This window comes from Anopheles moucheti, chromosome X, assembly GCF_943734755.1.
Source record: "Anopheles moucheti chromosome X, idAnoMoucSN_F20_07, whole genome shotgun sequence".
Classification (NCBI taxonomy): Eukaryota; Metazoa; Arthropoda; class Insecta; order Diptera; family Culicidae; genus Anopheles; species Anopheles moucheti.
In genome coordinates, this window is record NC_069142.1 from 17,375,745 (window position 1) to 17,397,341 (window position 21,597).

The window sequence follows — 21,597 nt, forward strand, 5'->3', positions numbered from 1 at the left end:
ATTCGCGACGTTCTGGGTCAGAAGGACTACGTGTACGCACGGATTCTGTTCGACTTCGCCAAAGAGATCGGAATCACCCTATGAATTCCTCCCCTTCCCCATCCTGTAGGTAGTACGCACTATCGTTTGTTCTTGTTTGTTCTTCATTTTGTTTAGTCCTTGTTACAGATGTTTGTCCCTCGTTTCTGTTGTCAATACTGTTATATGTTCTATTGCTGTTGTCGAGGACTCATTGGGGAGGCTTGGACAGTCGCACCTATATAGGTTGGGACAGACGCTACCATGACGGAGTCTGGTATGCCTAGTTGCATTTGCAATAGTATTTGTCCGAGACATCAGCCCACACGGACGTCAACGAATTAAAGGTCCCCGAGCCAAAGGATTGGCAAGCTGGTCACGACGCCGTTCATAAGACCACTAAAATCTCACCTCCGACCAAAGGACGCCGCAGACGGCCTGTCTGAATGTCGGAATGGTCTGAATGTAAAACCCGCCAAAAAAGGAGGACAAGAGGGACCCCAAAATAATGCAGCTATTCCTTCCGAGTTCACCCGGGATAAGGTGCATCCTAATGGTGGGAGAAGGAAATGTCTCCCTACCACATAGCATACAAAATTGTTGAACTATTAGCGTCTAAGTATAGTCTATAAGATATACGGCCTGGCCGTTCTTCCGTTAAATAAAAAAAAAAATTACTCATGATGTTGAATCAATCATTGTATGTGTGTAAAAACATCAAGACATATCACAATAGTTGGGGAACTTGGTTCCAGCAGATGAGTTTCCTCGCGGACCCATTCGATGCGGGAAAAACGGAGAATTCTGTAACTATGAAATGCAATAATTTGAGCATTTTCTTTATTTACTCATGATTATTTAAAACGGTTGTGGCGTTGTAACTTTAAACTATTTTTTGTTACAAGGGAAATACAACAGCAAAAAGAACTGCCATCAATCAGAAATGGCCAGGATACGGAAAAAAATTCTGTGAGTGTGCGTGTTCTCATCGTCACACCAACGCGTACTCTCCCCAGAATGGAGCAAAAACTTGTTTTGCCATAAGAAAGGCCATTTAGCAAAAGTGTGCCTGAAAAAGCAAAAACAGAATGAAGTGTGCTCGGTAATGACAGTGAACAACATCGTTCCGAAATGGAGGATCGACCATATCGTAGACAACATAAATTTGTAACATAACATAAGGTAGATACAGGATCACCGTTTACCATCATGGGTAAAACGTACTAAGAAAAATATTTCAATCATAAGCCTCTTCAAAAATGTAACGTGCAGCTAGTAAGTTACACGAATAACACCATCGAAGTGATAGGCATACTAAAAGTGGATGTGAAAAATACGGCACTTTAACTGTACGTAGTAAATATTATTAAACGACCCTTACTGGGTAGGGAATGGTTGAATGTCATACCGAACTGGAAGCATCTCTTACAAACGGGTGAGGTGAATGAAATGGACCTAAAAGCAAACAGTATTGATTCTATTTTACAGAAGTATGCCGAAGTTTTCAACCAAACGATGGGAAAAATATCTGGCGTACAAGCGCATCTGACATTGAAGGAAAACGCTCAACCAATGTACATGAAGGCACGACGGGTTCCATTTAACTTAATCGATGCAGTAGATCGAGAGCTTGAAAAGCTTATCGCTAAGGATGTGTTAGAAGAAGTACCGAATAGCAAATGGGCAACACCTATTGTTCCAGTAGGAAAATCCGAAGGTAAAGTACGAATCCGTGGTCCATCCATTACCATCTATTGAAACATCCATTACTATCTATTGAAGAATTGTTTGCGTCTCTAGCTGGTGGTAAAAGATTCACGAAGATTGACTTTGTCCAAGCTTACCTGCAAATGGAAGTAACTCCAGAAGATCGTGAGATGTTAACGCTCAACACTCACAGAGGACTCTTGCGTCCTAAACGATTGAAGTACGGAGTTGCATCAGCCCCGGCGATTTGGCAACGCCAGATGGAATTGATACTACAAGGAATTCCAGGGGTAAGTGTTTTTCTGGATGATATTAAAATCACTGGTCCCAACGAACAGATTCATTTACAAAGACTAGAAGAAGTCTTGAAAATGTTGCATGACAAGAACATACGCTTGAACAAAGAAAAGTGCCAATTTTTTGCGAAGCAAATTGATTACTGCGGTTATACCATAGACGAAAATGGCATTCACAAGATAAAATGGAAGCGATCGTCAATATGCGGCGACCTAAAAATAAAGAAGTGCGTTCCTTCGTTGGCCTAGTGAATTATTACGGGAGGTTTATGCGTGAGTTAAGTACTATCCTATACCCTTTGAATAATTTACTAAAGAACGATGTCCCATTCAAATGGAATAAAGATCAAGAGGAAGCATTTAAGAAAGTAAAAAAGAATATCCAGTCTAAAGAATGCTTAGTGCACTATTCACAAGAACTTTCGCTCTTGTTAGCTACTGATGCTTCTCCATATGGAGTTGGTGCCGTTTTAAGTCATGTATACCCAGACGGTACAGAAAGGCCTATTCAGTTTGCACCACAAACACTGAACAAGGTACAACAAAAATACATGCAAGTTGACAAGGAAGCTTATGCTATAATGTTCGGAGTGAAGAAATTTTTCCAATACTTATACAGACGGCAATTTACTTTGGTTACAGATAACCAAGCAATTACTAAAATTCTGGGAGAGCATAAAGGTATCCCAGTAATGTCAGCTCTACGAATGCAACAATACGCAACTTACTTACAAGCGTTCGATTACAAAATACGATTCAGAAAAGCTTCCGGTAATGCCAATGTCGATACACTTTCACGCCTGCCCTTAGATTCGACAAAGACTACCGAATCGTTCGATGAGCCTGATGTCATAGAAATGAATCAGATTGAAACCCTTCCACTAACAGTGAAGGAGTTGAGCCAAGCTACAGCAGACGACCATATAGTGAACACTCTTATACAAGGTATCAGATATGGGAACCAAGTACCAAGCGAAAACCGATTTGGGATCGATCAACAAGATTTCACTTTACAACAAGGTTGCTTAATACGCGGTGTAAGAGTTTACGTTCCTGCCAAATTGAGAAAACAAGTGCTTGAAGAGCTGCACTCTACTCATTTTGGTGTAACAAAAACAAAATCTCTAGCGAGAGGTTATTGCTGGTGGCCAGGTATCGATAACACGATCGATACAATGATTAAAAATTGTGCAGAATGCCAATCTACAAGACCTGAACCATCGAAACTCCCTTACACTGTTGGGAGACACCCACCGCACCATTCCAAAGAGTGCACGCAGATTTCGCTGGCCCCTTCATGGATACGTATTTCTTTATACTGGTAGATGTCTACAGTAAATGGCCAGAAATACAAATGTGCAAATCGATTACTGTAGAACAAACGGTGCACATGTGTCGCGATATATTCAGTAGCCACGGGATACCTGCAGACTTAGTGAGCGATCATGGGAGACAATTTACATCCGACTTGTTTGAGCGATTCCTGAAGAAGAATGGAATTGTCCATAAGATGGGAGCACCATACCACCCAGCAACAAATGGGCAAGCAGAACGTTATGTACAGACGTTTAAACAGAAGTTGAAAGCATTGAATTGTTCTAAGTCGGAATTGCATTTAAGCCTTTGCAACATTTTGATTACTTATCGCAAGATGATCCATCCTTCTACGGGAAAAACACCATCACAGCTAATTTACGGTCGTCAGATAAGGTCACGAATTGACCTAATGTTACCATCGAGTGAGATACACGGTGAAACCAACCCAGATACACGACAGTTTACGAATGGAGATCGTGTACGACTTCGAGATTACCTATCAACCGACAAATAGAAATTTGGACGAGTGGTGGTAAAGATAGAAAAATTTGTTTTATTTGGTGCGTCTCGATGAGGGAAGAGTGTGGGAACGTCACACTAATCAAATGATGAGAGTGGGAGATGATCTACCATGTTCGAATAACGTCAACACCGAAATGAACCCCACAGCAGATCAGGGTGTAGTTGTCCTCAGACGTTCAAGTCGATTGCAGCAAAGATAATTTTCATATCGGAATGAACGGAATGTATTTTCAATATGCAAGGGGAGAGTTGTTATATATATACACCTTGTGTAGAACTAAGCGACGGGGTATAAACACACGTACTGATATTGACAGCCGGGAAAGGAGAAAAGAGAATAAAGGCGGACTGTTGCAACGCAACGTTCTTTCCAATTTCCGTTTCGTCGTGGACGCGTTTCCTAACACCAATTTTTACAGGTTTCTACCAATTTTATTTTCTACTTCAAACTTCTTTCGCGGAGCACTGGTTTTGGGCAGGTGGTTCGGCTTCGCTGGTATAATTCGGGTGCGTGGTACGAGTGTTACGAGTGGTGCGAGTGGTGGCGTTAAAAAATTACACGTCTTTTCACTTGCGCGTTTCGGTTCTGAATTCTAAATCGATGGCGCACACGCGATGGCCGTTATCGTCCCTTTTCGCGCCTCGATCTCGATCCCTTTATGGCATCGTCCCTTCGGTAACGGCTTCTGTCACCCGTCACCGAGCTGTCACCGTCATTGCGTCAGGTGACGAAAACAAAAAACAAATCATGCGTTAAAACTACATGTGCCGACTTCACCGTTGTCTACAACACGGACACTCGCGTACATACCGTGCAACGGACTGGTCGGCTTTTACTTAGCATCCGAAAGATACAACAACGACCAATGACGATGGTGAGTGTGAAACTGGGAGAGAAGTTAATAACGGCGAACGCTTTGGTCGACTCGGGAAACGCAGGGACCTTAATAACAGCGACCATCTTGCCTAAAGGTGTGGAATGGCAACCAGTACATGTAACAACCGAGGTGGTAGGCGTTAACCAATCCGTCATCGAAAAGCTGGGAACATTGGTAAGAACACATTCCACTCAAGGGCGAGAATATTCGGCGTGTTTCATCATAGTTCCAGAAAAAACGATATGGTAGGATGTCATCCTTGGTCGTCATTTTTTGAGAATGACTAATATTGTAAACATTCGTATTGTTTGGTTTTGTATTGCATGCAAGAAGCGAGAATTTGTTGTTTGGGACAATGTCTTTTTGACACTTTTGACCGATGTGTCAGTCAGTCGTTCTGTAATCGTCGTAATAAACGGACATAGTCACACGCCGCACAAACCATAAAGCAAATTTACATAATTGAGAAAAAAAGATATCACAACGTAGGATCCACCTAGATAATCGCGGTACAAAACACGTATGATAGGAGAAAATCCGAAACACCTAGAGCAAAAATATACGGATTTATTAAGACAGGAGTTCAGTGAACTAGTTGACAATGTTGAAGAAGTATTAGTAACTAATGAGGAAATTGATTTAGATGAAAAGAAATGAAATTAAAAGAATACTGTGAAAACGATGTACAAAAATGAGTATCAGGATCGAGTTATCTCGAGCTGTGAGATAAAACTTAAAGAGGATAAATATTTTACAACAAACCCAGCACGATTAAGTTACACTGAGAGGGATGAATTAAACAAACTGATAAGCGTTCTTAAAAAGGATGGTATAATTCATGAAAGTGATTCTCCCTATACAAGTAGAGTGTTTCTGACTCGAAAGAAGAACGGTAGTTACCGCATGTGTGTAAACTATAAACCTTTAAACAAGCTGGTTGATTTCCCTATGCCTGTAATAGAAGATCAGATTATGAAACTGCAGGGCAAGAATTACTTTTCATCATTGGATCTGAAGAATGGATTTTGCTCGTAGAGCTGACGGAAAGTTCAAAAAGATACACATCATTTGTAACTGCAGATGGTCATAACGAATTTATTAGGCTGCCATTTGGATATGCAAATTCTTCTTCTATTGTTGTATAGTTTATCAGCAAGGTACTTGAACCAATGATTAAGAACGGAAAAATAATTGTATTTGAAGATGATATTTTGTTGGTAACAATAACGATCAATAAACATTCCGTCTCTAACCACGAAGCGTGAAGGACGTATCGTTAACCGCTCCGTCTGACGAAATCCACGAGAATTGATAATCCCAAAAGGCATCGACCCCAGCTACACGCAGCGCGTATTGTGAAAGTGTTTAGAACGATAGCGAAGCGATCTGTGCGTAACTGTAGTAGCTTAGTTGTATCGTCTAGTGTTGTAAGTGTAGGTAAGCTGAGCGCCCGCTCAGTAAAGTGCGTACGCTCTGTGCTCTGAGCGCTTTCTCACTTCCCTACACCTGTCCTGACCCGGTAAGTTGTTTCTTTTTACCGTGCTCTTCCTTTCTGTCTGATTGGACAAACCACGCGGTCAAGCTCCGCCATGGAGGTGGAGCCGATGGACGGATCTGATGAGTGCTTCTTCATTACAGTGCAGCGCAAAAGTTCTGATCCAGGGATTCTTGCGAAGAAGAAATCCCTATTGGCGGAACAGGCTTCCTCTTCGCGCAAGCCGATAAGCCCAGTAGATGCGAAGCCAAGAAGCAGGGCGTATCCTGCTTCTTTCAAAGGGGTGCATGATGTTTTCTTCATTCCCAGAAATAAACCCCTGGATGCAAGATCGATCACGGCAACGATTTTTAAGAAATATTCAGGAGTTCTGGACGTACTTCGGCTACGTCCTAATAAGATTAGGGTTTCCGCGAAGGACCGGATGCAAACTAATGCCATTGCGGCTGATCCGGCCTATACGGAGGATTATCGGGTTTATATACTCGGTGGATTGGTAGAAGTCATCGGTGTTGTAGATGACTTCGAATGCCCTCTAGAGAACATCCTAAAATACGGAGAGGGGGCATTTTTGCACCAATCAATTCCTCGAGTCAAGTTCCTCCAGGTGAAAAAACTCTACACTTCAAGCTTGGTCGACGTAAAGAAAGTGTATCGTGAGACTATGTCGCTCCGTATCACCTTCGAAGGTACGGCTCTACCGAATTCCCACTATTTTGAGGGACTTCACATGCCAATTCGTCGACCTTTTGTAACAAAGGTAGCAAACTACACTTTGCACAGTCTGTTCAGGATTCAAAAATTGTAATAGTATAATCGCCATCTAGGTGTCAGCGTCGGCACCTCGACAAAACATTGTCAGTTCTAAAACAGGGAATTGCTAGTGAGTTAAGAGAACTAAATCCTATGTATCGCTATCGAAGTACCGCCATGATCAGTGGGAAGACCATGGCGTGGAATAAACAGTAAGATAATAGCAAGAGATTCGGAGCTTGAGTTTTTTTACGATAATCTACATCCTTCAAAACAATCAGTGTGTAAATCTGTAAGGAGTCCGTAGCGGGTAGCGACTTGCAGACACTCACACACGTTCCCCGGCGTATTTGAAATCTCTTCTAGTTTTTGGTTCCTCCTTCCTTCCTCCTGCGGCTTGATCAGATTGGTTTGTCCAACGACCAATCCATTTTCCCTTCCCCTCCCCACGGTTTGGTTAGTTCGGCGCGTCCAACAACCACTCTCGTATCCCTTCTTCTGCTTCCCTCTTCCTGTGGTTCGGTCAGTTCGGCGTGTCCAACGACCGTTCTTCTTACTTGTCCTATCCTCTCCCATAACCAAAGGAATCTCCGGAGTAGGCCGTGGTGCAAAAGGGCACCGAGTAGTCACGGTGAAGCATCGCCCATTCGAGAGCGAACGAGTGTCCGGAGAATGGCTTGAACCCTTTGCACAAAAAGTCTGTCCAGACTTCGCTCAAGCACTTCCTTTCATCCAAAGTGCATCTGGTAGTGAATCCTTCATGGATTCACCTTTCACTATGGTCGAGCTTTCTCTTGCTCTCTACTCCAGCAACAATTCATCTCCAGGTTTGGATCAGATAAGGAACAAATTGCTCCATAACCTACCAGACCTGGCGAAGAAAAGCCTGTTGAGGTTATTCAACATTATGTTGGATCTCAACACCGTCCCGTCGGAGTGGAGAGAGGTGAAGGTTATTGCCCTCTTGAAACCTGGCAAACCAGCATCAAAGCAAGACTCGTATCGACCGATTTCGTAGTATCGTATCATTGTATGGTTGTCGAGTATCCTTGCTTGAGAATCGCATTGTGTTGTATGTAATCGACCCATACAATATCTGACTACAATATCGTCTTTATACTAACGGATCCTCATCAGAGCACGGCATTGGTTTTGGCGTGTACAACATACTATCCGAAGCATACTTCAAATTACGCCAACTATGCTCGGTGTACGTAGCGGAGCTCGCCGCAATCTTTTACGCCTTACTAATAATAAGTGCTAGCCCTCCGGACGAATATTTTATTTTTTCTGATAGCTTAAGTGCTATCGAAGCACTGAAATCCGTGAAGGCTATTACGAGCCCAGACTACTTTGTGAAAGAAATACTGAAAGTCTTAGGCTCCTTGTTTGAAAAATCATTTCGTATTTCACTCGTTTGGCTGCCTTCTCATTGCGGCATACTAGGGAATGAAAAAGCAGACCAATTGGCCAAAAGGGGCGCTTCGGAAGGTGCTCTTTTTGATAGGCTCATCCTACCTCACGAACACCTTTGTGCCCCACAGTCGCTCTGCAAGGCACGTTGGCAGAGTATGTGGGACATGGATGAGCTCGGGAGGTTTTTGTATTCCATCACTCCTTGTGTTTCCTTGAAGCCTTGGTTCTCTGGCATCTCTGGAGATCGAGCGTTCATTCGAATGATGTCTAGACTTAGGTCTAACCATTTCGCATTGGGCGCACATCTCCAGAGTATAGGACAGGTCGACTCCAAAGTATGTGGCTGCGGAGTCGGATTCCATGATGTGGATCATCTTTTATGGTCCTGCGTGGAATACGAGGCTGCAACACCCTCCTTGTTGGACGCAGTCCGAAGTATAGGAAGAGTCCCTGATACCCCAATTCGAGATCTGCTGGGGGGCTCTGATGTAGCTTACCTCAAGGTTATTTTTTATTTATGCCGAGCTAATGGTTTGTCTGTGTGACCCTGTCTTCCTTATGTTTGTGTTTAGTTGCGTGTAAGTTGCGGGTACGATAAAGCAAGTCGACCGCTGCCGAACCACCAGAACGACTTGCCAATGCCGACGAAAACATTGAAGAAGAAAAATCACACAACCCAAATCACAATACAGACCCTCGCAAGAAAAAGGACCACTCTTTAGAATGACGGAATATACGCAGCAAAACGACCGAGTACACCCGGATAAGTAGACCTTTCACTGTTTGGAGAAGGAAATTTCTTCAAACGAATGTTAATTGAACAATAGATTAAGTAACCCTTAGTTGTGAGCAATACGGCCTGGCCGTTCTTGAAGAAATAAAAAAACGATCAATGAACTTTATCAATCTTAATATAAATAAGTGCCAATATCTAAAAACCAACATAAAATATTTGGGATATGATATAAGTCATAATCAAATTCAACTATCAGACAGTCATGTAGAGGCAATAAAAAAAATCCCAGTAACAATTTTGCGACATAGTTTACAACGATTGGTAGGGCTTGTTATCTATTTTCGCAAATTTATATATCAGTTTAACAAAATAGCAGCGCCTTTGTACGACGCATTACAAGGATCATCTGAATTCACTTTGGAAAGCGAACACGTAGAAGCCATAGAATCAAATCTTAATACAAAAACCAATGTTGTCTATATATTCTCATACAGCTGAAACCCAATTACACACAGATGCGTCAAGTAGTGGGTATGGAGGTAATTTGATGCAAAAACAATCAATAGACAATCAATTCCACCCAGTAATGTTCTTCAGTAGAAAAACAACAGCAGTTGAAGCTAAGTTGCACAGTTTTGAACTCGAAACGTTGGCAGTTGTGTACAGCATCCAATGGTTTAGAATGTATTTATTTGGTATAAAGTTTACCATAGTAACAGATTGTAATTCGTTGAAGATTACGCTAGATGTGAGAGCCCCAAGATAGCCAGATGGTCTATGTTGTGGGAACAGTACGATTATGACATTATACATCGCAGTGGAGATAGAAGGAGCCATGCCAATGCTTTGTCTAGAATAGCAGTTCTAATGTGGGAAGAAGAAGACAGATCAGAAGATAATCTGTTCAACAAAGCCATGTATGTCAATCAATTACGAGATGGGAATGTGCAGTAAATAATTGGACACGTGATCATGAGAATCTAACTGGATATGAAATTAGAGATCGCTATCCGTTAACGCTATCCGTTCGGTGAATCGTCCAGCCCGCCATTTTAAAACGTTCGGAGAAAAATGGAGTAGTGGTCGAGAGGACGGAATGCAATCACGTGGGAACGAATACAGGAAAGAAGCATCGCGAAACTGCCCGAAGTGTGGACGGTCACACGCGTGGGGGCAGTGCAAGGCTTTTCTTGTGAAATGTTTTTCATGCGGTCATTTTGCTGAATTCTGTTATTCCAAATCAGCAAAGACGGAGTTGAAACGAGAAGCCGGGAGAGTACATCAGGTAGAGGTGGAGGTTTGTAAGTGAAGAAGAAGTCGCTATTATTATTTTTTTTGTGTGTGTGCGTTACTTTTGAATTTGAATAAAGAGGAAGAAGCGTTAACGCTATTGGTTGTTGGCAAATAAATTACTTTGAACTAATTTTTGTTTCCTTTTCTTTTTTTTCCAAATTTTATTTATAGCTGATCACCGATAGTTCAACGCCACAAGGCGTTGTTAGTGATCCGATATTTGTGAACTGTGAGATAGGTTCCATAGAATTCAAATGTTTAGTAGATTCGGGAGCTTCAGTGAAAACGATTACCAGCGAAGGATGGAAAAGGATTAAAGAAGAATGTAGTTCTGTTATTCAGGAGGTGGTACTCCACCACGAGGAAATTTTAAAGGGATATGCAGCTCAACAGCCGTTAGACGTAATACGTCATTTAAGGTATATGTGGTATTGAGAAATGAATTTCAACGTTCATTTGTAATGAATTGTTCATCTATATATAAGAAGCGGTGTTGGTAATAAAGGATCAGTTGCAGTAAAACCACCGAGCGCCAAAGTCGCTTTCCTTCTTACACACACACACACAATCTTAACATGTGGGAGTGAGAGACAGCAAGCAAGTCAGGGAATTGGTAAAGTTTTTTGTAGTGGACGGTACAGAACTATCACTACTAGGTTTCCAGATGATAGAAAAAATGCATTACATTCGGGTAGGACATGAACCACGACAAGAAATAAATTGTGCTGATGTAATCGAGGTACTGAATTCCCAAAGATCCGGGGAGAGCCGGTAAAATTCAGGGTATATAACTCAATAATGCCGAAGCGAATAATCAGATACAATGTTCCGATAGCATTCGAAAGGGCGGTAAATCAAAGACTCGCGGAAATGGAGAGAAAGAATATTATTGAAAAGGCCGACAACATAAATGACAGAATAACGTTTGTATCGCCCATAGTATTGGTTCCAAAAGGTCCAAAAGATTTTCGGATGGTCATCGATTACCGTGAGATCAATAAGGCAATTATTCGTGAGCCTTATCCAATGCCATCCCTTGAGAGGATATGGGTGGACATACCAAGTAATGGTGGCAAGTTATTTTTCACTAAGTTGGACAAAAGGATGCGTATTTTCATGTAGAACTTCATGAAGAAATGCGGCATCTAACAACGTTCATGACTGCCAACGGGTTGATGCGGTTTAGGAGATTGCCTTTTGGACTATCCTGTGCGCCGGAACTGTTTCAGAGCGTCATGGAAAATTTGTTTGCAAGATGTAGAAATTTGGTGGTATACATAGATGATGTTCTCGTTTATGCGCGATCGCTAGAGGAGTTAAGAGAACTAGTAAAGGAGGGGAAAACGGTGATTAGGCAGAATGACTTAACGATCAATGAAGGAAAATCACTATACGACCAAGAAAAGATAGGGTTTTTGGGATTTGTAATTGAGGAATACTACCCACAAAAGACAAGATATCGGATAATTAAATGTTCGGAAGGCCAAAGGATGTATCGGAACTACGAAGTTTTTTAGGCATGATTACTTTCATCAGCGCTGAAGATGGCAGCGGAAAACGATGTTATAAAAAGAGGGTATTTTGATGTAAACGATAAAACTATTCTGTATACGGATGCGTCACCATGGGGGTTAGGAGCAGTGTTGACACAAGAAAAGTATCAGGGGGAAAGGAGACTTATAGCATTTGCTTCGAATAGTCTGACTGACGTGGAGTGCAGATATCCGCAATTGCATCGAGAGGCGTTGGCAATAGTATGGGCCATGGAGAGGTTTGCATATTACCTGTTGGGCAGGAAATTTATTTTGCGATCGGACAGCGAGGCTTTAATGTTTATGATCAAAGGGAAACATCGGAAGGACATGGGTAAAAGGATTATGTCGAGAGTTGAAGGATGGTTCTTAAGGATGAATCATTTTGATTATACGTTTTAACACGTAGCAGGGAAGGAAAATATTGCGGACGAGGCGTCCCGGATAGGCGGAAAGCGAGATGATTCGCAGTTTGGGAGTGTAAGGGAGTCACATGAGTTGTGTATGGTGGAAACCGAGATTAATAGTATTAGTGAGGATTTATTAGCGGAAACCGCGAAACAGGTGCAGGAGGAGCAGTTAAAGGACAAGGAACTGCAGGCTGTGATACAGTGGCTAGCTAAGGAACAGAGATGGCCAGACGAAATTGTTAAGTTTCAACTTTTCCAACGCGACATGTACGTCCAGGATGGAGCATTAATGAAGCAGGAAAAGTTGGTATTGCCTTCAGCTCTACGTAAGAGGACGTTAAGTGTGGCGCATCGAAGTCACCCAGGAATGTCAACAATGAAGAACTTTCTGAGGCAAGGACTATGGTGGCCCAATATGGATCGTGAGGTTGACATTTTCGTTAGAAGCTGGCCGGAATGGCAACTCATCAAAGGAAATAGCCACCCGCCCGGGAAAATTCGACTCTCGCTTCCTCGGGTGTTTCCGGGTGGAATGTAGCTGGTCCGTCGCCAGTTGCATACCAAGTAGAGCGGTGGAACAGGGAATCTTGAATGCTTAAGTTCAACGAACTGCCTGGGTCCTGGCGATCTGACTTTTCGGCGAACCATCCTTATTCCTGACGAAAACACAGTAAACATAACGAGTACATAGGATGCATAACTAAAACATAGGATGCAAAACATGTTGGCATGTCCAATTCCGGTGCTGGTGGATGACCCATCGCTACCTTAGTAACTTGGGGTGAAACCCATCGAAATGGCTGGCGGGCTAATTGGAAACTCTACCTTCGTCCTGCTAAAACTTGGCAAGTCTCCAGTAGCGCTCCGGGCCTGCTGCCGGGTTAACCCCCGGTAGTTGTAGGTGCAGGTGAGCTCCGGCCCTGCTTTATCCTGACCTGGCTCTGAACGGGTGTCACATGAGGACAGTCGTCAACCCTTGCGTGGCCTCCCTGCTTGCAAAGATAACCACGGGGTCGTATAAGGGACTACAGCCGCAGGTTCGGATAGCGGACTGGAGTTTGGACCCAATTGGAATGAGTAGTATCCATAACGATGACTTGAACGCATATGAAAAACCCTGCACCCGGTCTGCCTCTAAGGTGACGCAGAGTGCAGCGGTTTCCCCCTCCACTCCGGTGGAGGGTGCATCGGATAAAACGAAAACACAGGAAATGGAGCGATTGGCACGCGAGGTAAAACTCGAAGTTGGGGCAGAGGATCGGACGCCGTCCTACCTCGACCTGTTTCGGGTTTACGTGGAGTCCCTCGTGGACGACACCCTCGCGGTGGCGAACGCCGAGTTTTTGAAAGAGACTCTCGGCGTAATGGAGGCGCTGTTCGAGGAGATCAAACTCCTCAAGCGGCAATCGGCTAGACCTACTGCGCTGGTCTCAGAGGAGACCCAGACAGAAGCGGGAAGCTGGCCTTCGAAGGATTATGTTGAGGCGGTCGATAAACGGACCGGAGCCGTGTGCGTCAGCACACAAACGACCCCGATCCCGGAGACCGCGTCTCTGAAGACGAAACTTGGAGCGTCCGCCACGGTATCCCGGAAAGCCCGAAAGCCACCTGTTGGGGCAAAAGCTGTTGCCCAACCAACAACAGGCGTGGTGACTAAGGCTAGCGCTCGATCGAGCAAGCGTGCTACGCCGTCTGCTGGGGTGACAGCTTTCACCCAGAAAACAGCAGGCCCAGCCAGCACGGTGCATTCCGCGGAACAGGGGTTCGTGTGCCAAACTCGAAAGGGCCGGAAGCCGAAGACCAAGCCGAAAACTACCGCTAAGGTGGCGAAAAAGGACGGTTCTTCGGTTAAGGCGCCGCCGAGGCAACCTCGTGTTGCTGGGCCAACGAGTCGGAAGGGCATTTAAGTGGCTCCGAAGACTCAGCAGCCTAAGCGCACCACGAAGGCCCGATCAGAAGCGAGTCTGATCAATGCGGGCTCGGAGGGGCAGACGTACGCCGATATTCTAAAGGGTTTCCGTAGTGCGGAGTCTCTGAAAGATTTCGGAAAGAACGTCAAGCGCATCCGGCGGACGCCCAAGGGTGCGCTGATAATCGAGTTGGCTCCTGGCCGCAAGGCTAGCGAGCATATCGGCTTGATGGGCGAGTCCCTTGGCACCAAAGGTACGGCGAAGGCGTTGGCACCGACAGTAATATTTGAGTGCCAATACCTCGATGAGGTATCAACGCCCGAAGAGGTTAGTGAGTCCCTTAAGGAGCGGTTTGCGCTCGCAATCTGCCCTTCCACCATTAAGGTGAGAAAGGGATTCTCTCCGGGTACACAAAACGCTCGTTTTCGTGTCCCGCTTTCCTCGGCCGCACCTTTGGTGAATTCCGACAAGATCCGCGTTGGTTGGACTGTCAAATGGTGGAGGCTACTTCGTCGTGTTTCCGCTGCTTACGCGTCGGTCTCGTGGCGAAGTACTGCACAGGCCCCGATCGGAGCAAACTGTGCAGCAACTGCGGGCAGCGAAGGGCACAAACGCAGTGCGTGCCCTAATCCGGCAAAGTGTTTGGACTGTAAAGGTCCAAATGTGTCACGACATGCGACCGGGTCACATCTGTGTCCCAACAGGCGTGTGAAGACCGCTCGTGGGATTTCGAATGCTTAAGGTTCTGCAGTTAAATCAGAACCATTGTGCCATGGCAAGGCAATTGCTATGGCAGCTGTCTGCAGAGCAACAGTCCGATGTTGTACTTGTTTCTGATCCATACCACGGAACTTCCGGGAATGGTAATTACCTGTACAACGATGACAAGACCGTAACCATAGTGCCGACGGCTCGGTTTCCAATCTAGAAGGTACTTTCCACGAACATTCGTGGATTCGTGGCTGTGGTCATCAACGACATCGTATTCGGCTGTTGCTATCCTTCGGGATTCGAAAGTTGTCTCTACCTTTTGGTCGTCACTATCTCAAACAGAAGAAAAGTCGTCATAAGAGGCGACTTCAATGCATGGTCTTTTAGCTGGGACAGTGACATGAGCAAACGGGGTGAGCCTCAGAAGCGCAGAGCGGATCAACTCCTCACAGCGTTCGCTGGGCTCAATTTAACACCTAAAAACGTCGGTAATTCGGTTACCTTCGTTCGTCCAGGAAAGGGTTTCATAGTTGACGTTACGTTGGGAGGTCAGAATCCAGGGTTTGACGATCTCAATGATCATATTGAACGTACTAGAGCACTATCAGATCGACAATACGGTTTCCGAACCGGTAGATCCACGGTAGATGCTTTGCATGATGTGGTGGAGAATGCATTTCTTGCTCAACGAAGGTTCCGCGGTAATGGCCCAAAAAGCAGCAGAAGGAGACCCCTGGTGAACGTCGGGAATAGCATTGTCCGCTACGCTGCGCCAGCGTGGGGACGGAAGCTTCTACAGAGGAACACTCACCGCACCACAGTCCAGAGGTCGCATCGCACCGGAGTGCTTCGAGTGGCCAGCGCATTCCAAACGGTTTCATACGACGCCGCCTGCGTGGTTGCAAGCACCATCCCGTTAGTTCTCCTCCTAGAGGAGGACATCCGCTGCCACGACGAAAAGGCAGCGAGGGGAGGTCCAGCACCAGGCATACGGAAGCGGCAGCGAGAAGAGACCATGGAGCGCTGGCAACGCCAGTGGACAGCCGGCGCAGAGCAGCAGAGTTTGCCAGGTTTGAAGACAAGGAGGCTGATCCCGAACATCAGTTCATGGGTTGGCCGCAAGCACGGGGAAATAGATTTCTATCTTACCCAAGTCCTAACGGGACACGGGTTCCTGCGGAGCTACTTCGTCAACAAAGGTATCCTGGAGGGCTCGCCTAACTGCCCGGTGTGTGAGAATGACGTGGAAGATGTCGACCACGTGATGTTCCATTGTCCACGGTTCGCCCGAGCACAACACGAGATGCAGCAACAGAGCCACACCCGCTTGACGATGGACAACCTTGCCACGGAAATGTGTGCCAGCCGCAGTACATGGGAAGCAGTCCGGACGGCCGCACGGACAATCTTCAAAAGCCTCCAAGTGAGGTGGAATGAGGAGAGTCCGCCGACGGCCAGAAGACGACGGCAGCAGCGACGGAGGAACGCGGATCAACGGGGGCAGCAATAGCGGCCCCCCGCCACCAACAACACCAGGACAACGGAAAACAGAAGCAGCAGCGGTAGCGACGAGTAACCAGAGCAGCAGCAGGAGCTAGGACCCACCCGAGAGTGGCGGCCACGGACGGGTGGATTCTGAACAACAGCAGCAGCAGCAGACGGAAGACACGAAGCGGCAGCAGCAGCGAGGACAACCAGGAAGGACGACGCAGCAGTGCGCAACAGTAAGGGTGCTACGCACACACGACCCCGCATGGAGTACTACGCACATCAGCGCATCGGCAGGGTTCGGATCAGGTCGAGGAGTGGTTTAGTGCGGTCGCATCGGTTGCTTGACTCGCTTCACGGGTCAAGCTTCATGATGAATCCCACATAACCCATCTCGAGGGGCGGTGTCTAGCCGCGATATGCCCCTCTAGGTGGGTACCTTTTGAAGGTTCCCTCCCCGTCAACAAAAAAAAAAAAAAAAAAAAAAAAAAAAAAAAAAAAAAAAAAAAAAAAAAAAAAAAAAAAAGGTTCCGCGGTAATCGTCGGTTTTGTGCAATGGTCTCGCTTGATGTCAGAAATGCCTTCAACAACGCAATCTGGGTGGCCATCGCCGAATCGCTACAGAGAGCCAAGGTTCCCGAGTACCTGTATAACATTATTGGCGACTACTTCCGTAACCGTGTGTTATTGTACAACACTGCAGACGGTCCAGTTGAATGGAAGGTGACCGCAGGCGTTCCACAAGGCTCCGTTCTCGGGCCAACATTGTGGAACCTTATGTACGACAGCGTGCTGTCGTTACGACTGCCCACTGGATGTTCACTGGTAGGTTTTGCAGACGATATCGTACTGATGGCCGAGGGGAATACCATCACGGAAGTTGAGGAGTCAGTAATGGAGTCGATTTCGACTATCGAACTCTGGATGCGGAGCGTCAAGTTGGAGTTAGCCATGCACAAGACCGAATACATAGTGGTCAGTTCCCATCAAAAGGAACAGCGATCCAGTATCACTGTCGGTAATCAGGTCATACACTCCCGGCGGACTTTAAAGTACTTGGGCGTCATCTTCGATGATCGTCTCGAGTACACCCACCATATCAATTATGTGGTGGAGAAGGCCACCAGGGTTATGACCGCGCTCATGCGCATGATGCCGAACAGGGCTGGTCCGCGGTGCAGCAGACGACGCGTAGTGGCAGCAGTAGTGTCCTCTATAGTTCGCTACGGAGCCCCGGTGTAGGTCTCCGCCCTACGTTTTGAATGTCGGAAGCAGTGGCTAAGACGCCTGCATAGAGCTGTGGTGCACTGAGTGATACGCGCGTTTCGTACAACCTCTCACGACGCAGCGTGTGTGGTATCAGGGATGATGCCGTTGCACATACTCGTCGATGAAGAGGCGCGAGTATTCCTGAAAAGGAAAGAACACCCTGAGCTCATCAGCACTGCGCGAGCAGTCGAGCGAGAGGCTTCGATCCGGGCCTGGCAACAGGAATGGAATACCTCGCAGCACGGAGCGTGGACTCGGAAACTCATCCCCGACATTGGTTTTTGGCTACGGAGGACGCACGGTGAAACCGACTTCTTCCTGACACAATTCCTGACTGGGCATGGGTTTTTCAATGAGTATTTCGGGCGGATGGGTTTCGCGGACTCAAGTGACTGTGTCACCTGCGGCCGCGTTGAAAGTCCGGAGCATCTACTCTTTGAATGTACGCAGTTTACTGATGTGCGTGCACGTTTGGAGATAGCGTTGGGTACTCGGGTTTCACCTGATAACATCATCGCCCTTATGAGTTCCAACCGTACCATCTGGAGTGCGAAACACAACGCTATACGAGTCATCATGACTCGACTCCAACAGCGCAGTATCAGAGTTTACCGACGGCGTGGACGACGGCAGTAATGTCCGGCATTCCCGGTTTGAAGTCGTTCGCTATATGGAGGGCCCTTGGGTCGCCATACAGTGTTATACCGTCGTGCCGGTTTGCGGTACCTGGGCCACCTCAGACAAATGCGACTGAGACCCTGGGGGCGAGCCGTCGTTGCGGGTGAGTTAGACATACTTCATTAATCGGCAACTAGCCTTAAGCTAGCGGTCAATTAAAGTTGCTATGGACGTGATCATCTCTTACGCCTGACATCTAACCAATGTTCATCGCGCGGTGCTGTGGGAGACTTGGAAGCATAATGTGGATAAGTGTACCCAGAAGGCTTTTCGCTGACGTAAATGTCCTAACGGGCCATCCGGGATAGGTTCTGAGGCTTGAGGAGTTGTTAGTCCGTAGGCGCTCCGGCGAATCGGGATCTTGGAGATGTGTGAGCATGGGGTATGAGTGTTGGATGAGTGAGAGCCGAGCGTCAGTTAGGATTGGAACGTGAATAAACGAGGTTGTGCATCATTACCCAAAAGGAGTGTGTTGGTAACTCGGCAGACATCATAACACACAGGGTACTTCAGCGAAGCCAGAAGTCTTTACAGACTCTGGTAAATTGGAAAACCTCGCTTATACTATCGATTGCCTGATCGCCTTATACGACCAAAGATGCACCCGATCCTACCCGTAGACCAACAACACGGTTTGACGTTTGCTGCTTGACCTGTATGGTTGCTCTGAGTATCGCTCCGTGTTCCGTCTCAATTTCCAAAGTATATTTAGTTGGTTTTTGTGTTCTGAAGCGTGTATTTGCTGCTCTATAGCCATAGCATACGTGTGCCATCGCTGTATTGCCCATAACTTGTGTCTAGCGCAGTATTTTCCGAGTTTTGGTTCCTTCGTATTGTCTCTGTGCGTCCCAGCGTCTATCTCGACAGCCATCGCTCTGCGTACCATCACTCAACCATTGGCTCCCGACGCAAGCTATGGATCGTGTATGCAACTTTTACGCCACTGAAATCAACGATGAGTTGATCCGCTGTTACCTGTGCGATTCGCCTTTTCACATGGGCTGCGCGTCCATCCCTGAGGATGTGCTCAAGCTGGCAACACAGTATGCACAGCTGCACTGGTGCTGCATTGGCTGCAACAATGTTGTAGTCAACCCAAGCACCAAACGAATCAAGCAAGTGGTAGTGCAATCCAACGTACAAACTGCTATGGCTGCAATTGCCGACTGCCTAAAATCAGCACTCGAACCACTTGCAAAGGAAATTCGTTCCAGTTTCTCGCAATTGAACGAGGCTAAAACTCCGCTTTGCAGTCATCCGCCTGCCAAATTGCGTCGTCTCATCCCAGCCAAGCGTCTCTTCTCTGAGGTTGCGATGGGTTCGCAGTCATCTCTTACGAAAAGACGGATGAATAGCAACATCAACAACATGAACATTAACACAAATCCATCGATCGTTGAAAACATGTGTACTAATGTTAACACAAACCAACATGTTCGTTCGAACATCCCGCCAGTAATTGTGGGATCCGATGTAGTATCGCCTACTCTACCGACGGTGGAAAATAGTCATGTACCGAAACTATGGCTACATCTAGCGAACATAGCTCCCAAAACATCATGCGTACAAGTGGCAGAATCTGTAAAGCGTCGCCTTGACACTGACGACGTCATCGCTTTCAGTTTGATCGGAAGAAACATTGATCCTTCAACCTTAAAATCAATGTCCTTCAAAGTTCGGATTCCAGCATACTTACGTGACAAGGCGTTATCCACATCGGTTTGGCCTTCTAATCTCCGTGTGCGTGAATTCATATTGCGTGAAAAACGTCCTGCTCCACTGCACCAATTAGCCTGCCTCACTCCACTGCACAATCCAGTAACACCACCACGCAACATCACTGTACAGCAGTGCGCTGAGCCGCTATCGGGATGCACTGAACCACACAATTGTTTCCGCAACGTCACTAAATAATGTGGACACACTGCATCGCTCGATCGTCTCATCTATGCCACGTAATAGTGAGGATCGCCAAACCAGACCACATTTTTCCTGATGCTACGTTTCACACGCAATCGCCACAATGTAAATGTAAAGCACCGCTCGGATCAACTTATCCTGCTGTCACGCACACATTGAAGACGCCAACATCCTCGTCAAACTTTCACATCTATTATCAAAATGTGCGTGGGCTTCGGACCAAACTAGCAACGCTTCGCTCCTGTATCGACTCCTTGGATTTCGACATCTATATTCTCACGGAGACCTGGCTAGATGATACCATCCCATCGGCGTTGATCTTCGACGATAGTTTCACCGTGTACCGATGCGATCGTAGCTATCTGTCTAGCAACTGTCGTCGTGGTGGTGGTGTGCTGATCGCATGTGCTTTATCCATAGTATCCCGTGAGATTCTGTTATCGGCAACTTCTCTCGAACAAGTGTGGATTCGGGTAACACTACCACATGAATCATTGTTCATCGGCACTGTTTACATCCCACCGTCCGTCAGCTGCAACACATCGACCGTAAACACACTTGGTGATAGTATCAGCGAATTATTAGCGTCCGTAAAACCCCCCGATTTTGTCCTAGCTATCGGCGATTTCAACTTGCCTTCTCTTTCTTGGCAATCTACGTCAGGGCCACAATTGAACAGTCACAGGTTTTCGACACAGGCACAGCCCTTCGTACATTACATTCCTTTTTCTACTTCGGCATCAAGTTGCCCCTTTGTTGATATTATTAATGAGAACGACCTTATCAAACTGTCAGTTATCAAAAATGCGAATGATCGTGTCAACTTGATCTTGTATTTGCTAATTCTCAAGCAGCTGCTATTTGCTCTGAAGTATTAAATGCGCCGATAGCCCTTGGCAATATAGACAGCCATCACCCAGCATTTGAATTATCACTACCTGTACCAAACTTGACAAAACGCAGCCAACTTTATGTTAAGCGTCCACGCATATTAAATTTTTGGAAATTTGTCTATCGTAAATTTGAATGTTTATTATTAGGGCAAGATTTTAGTTTTTTACTTTCTGACGACAATCTCGACTATATTATACAGCTTTTTACTGATAAGGTTCGATGCCTGTTCCCTTTATGTTGTCCATTCCTCCCGCTCTCCCTTGGTCCTCCTTGGTCGGATCGGTATCTACGTGTATTACGGAAAGATAAAAACCGCTCGTTAAAAGACTACCGTAGAAAACGTTCTGCATTCCA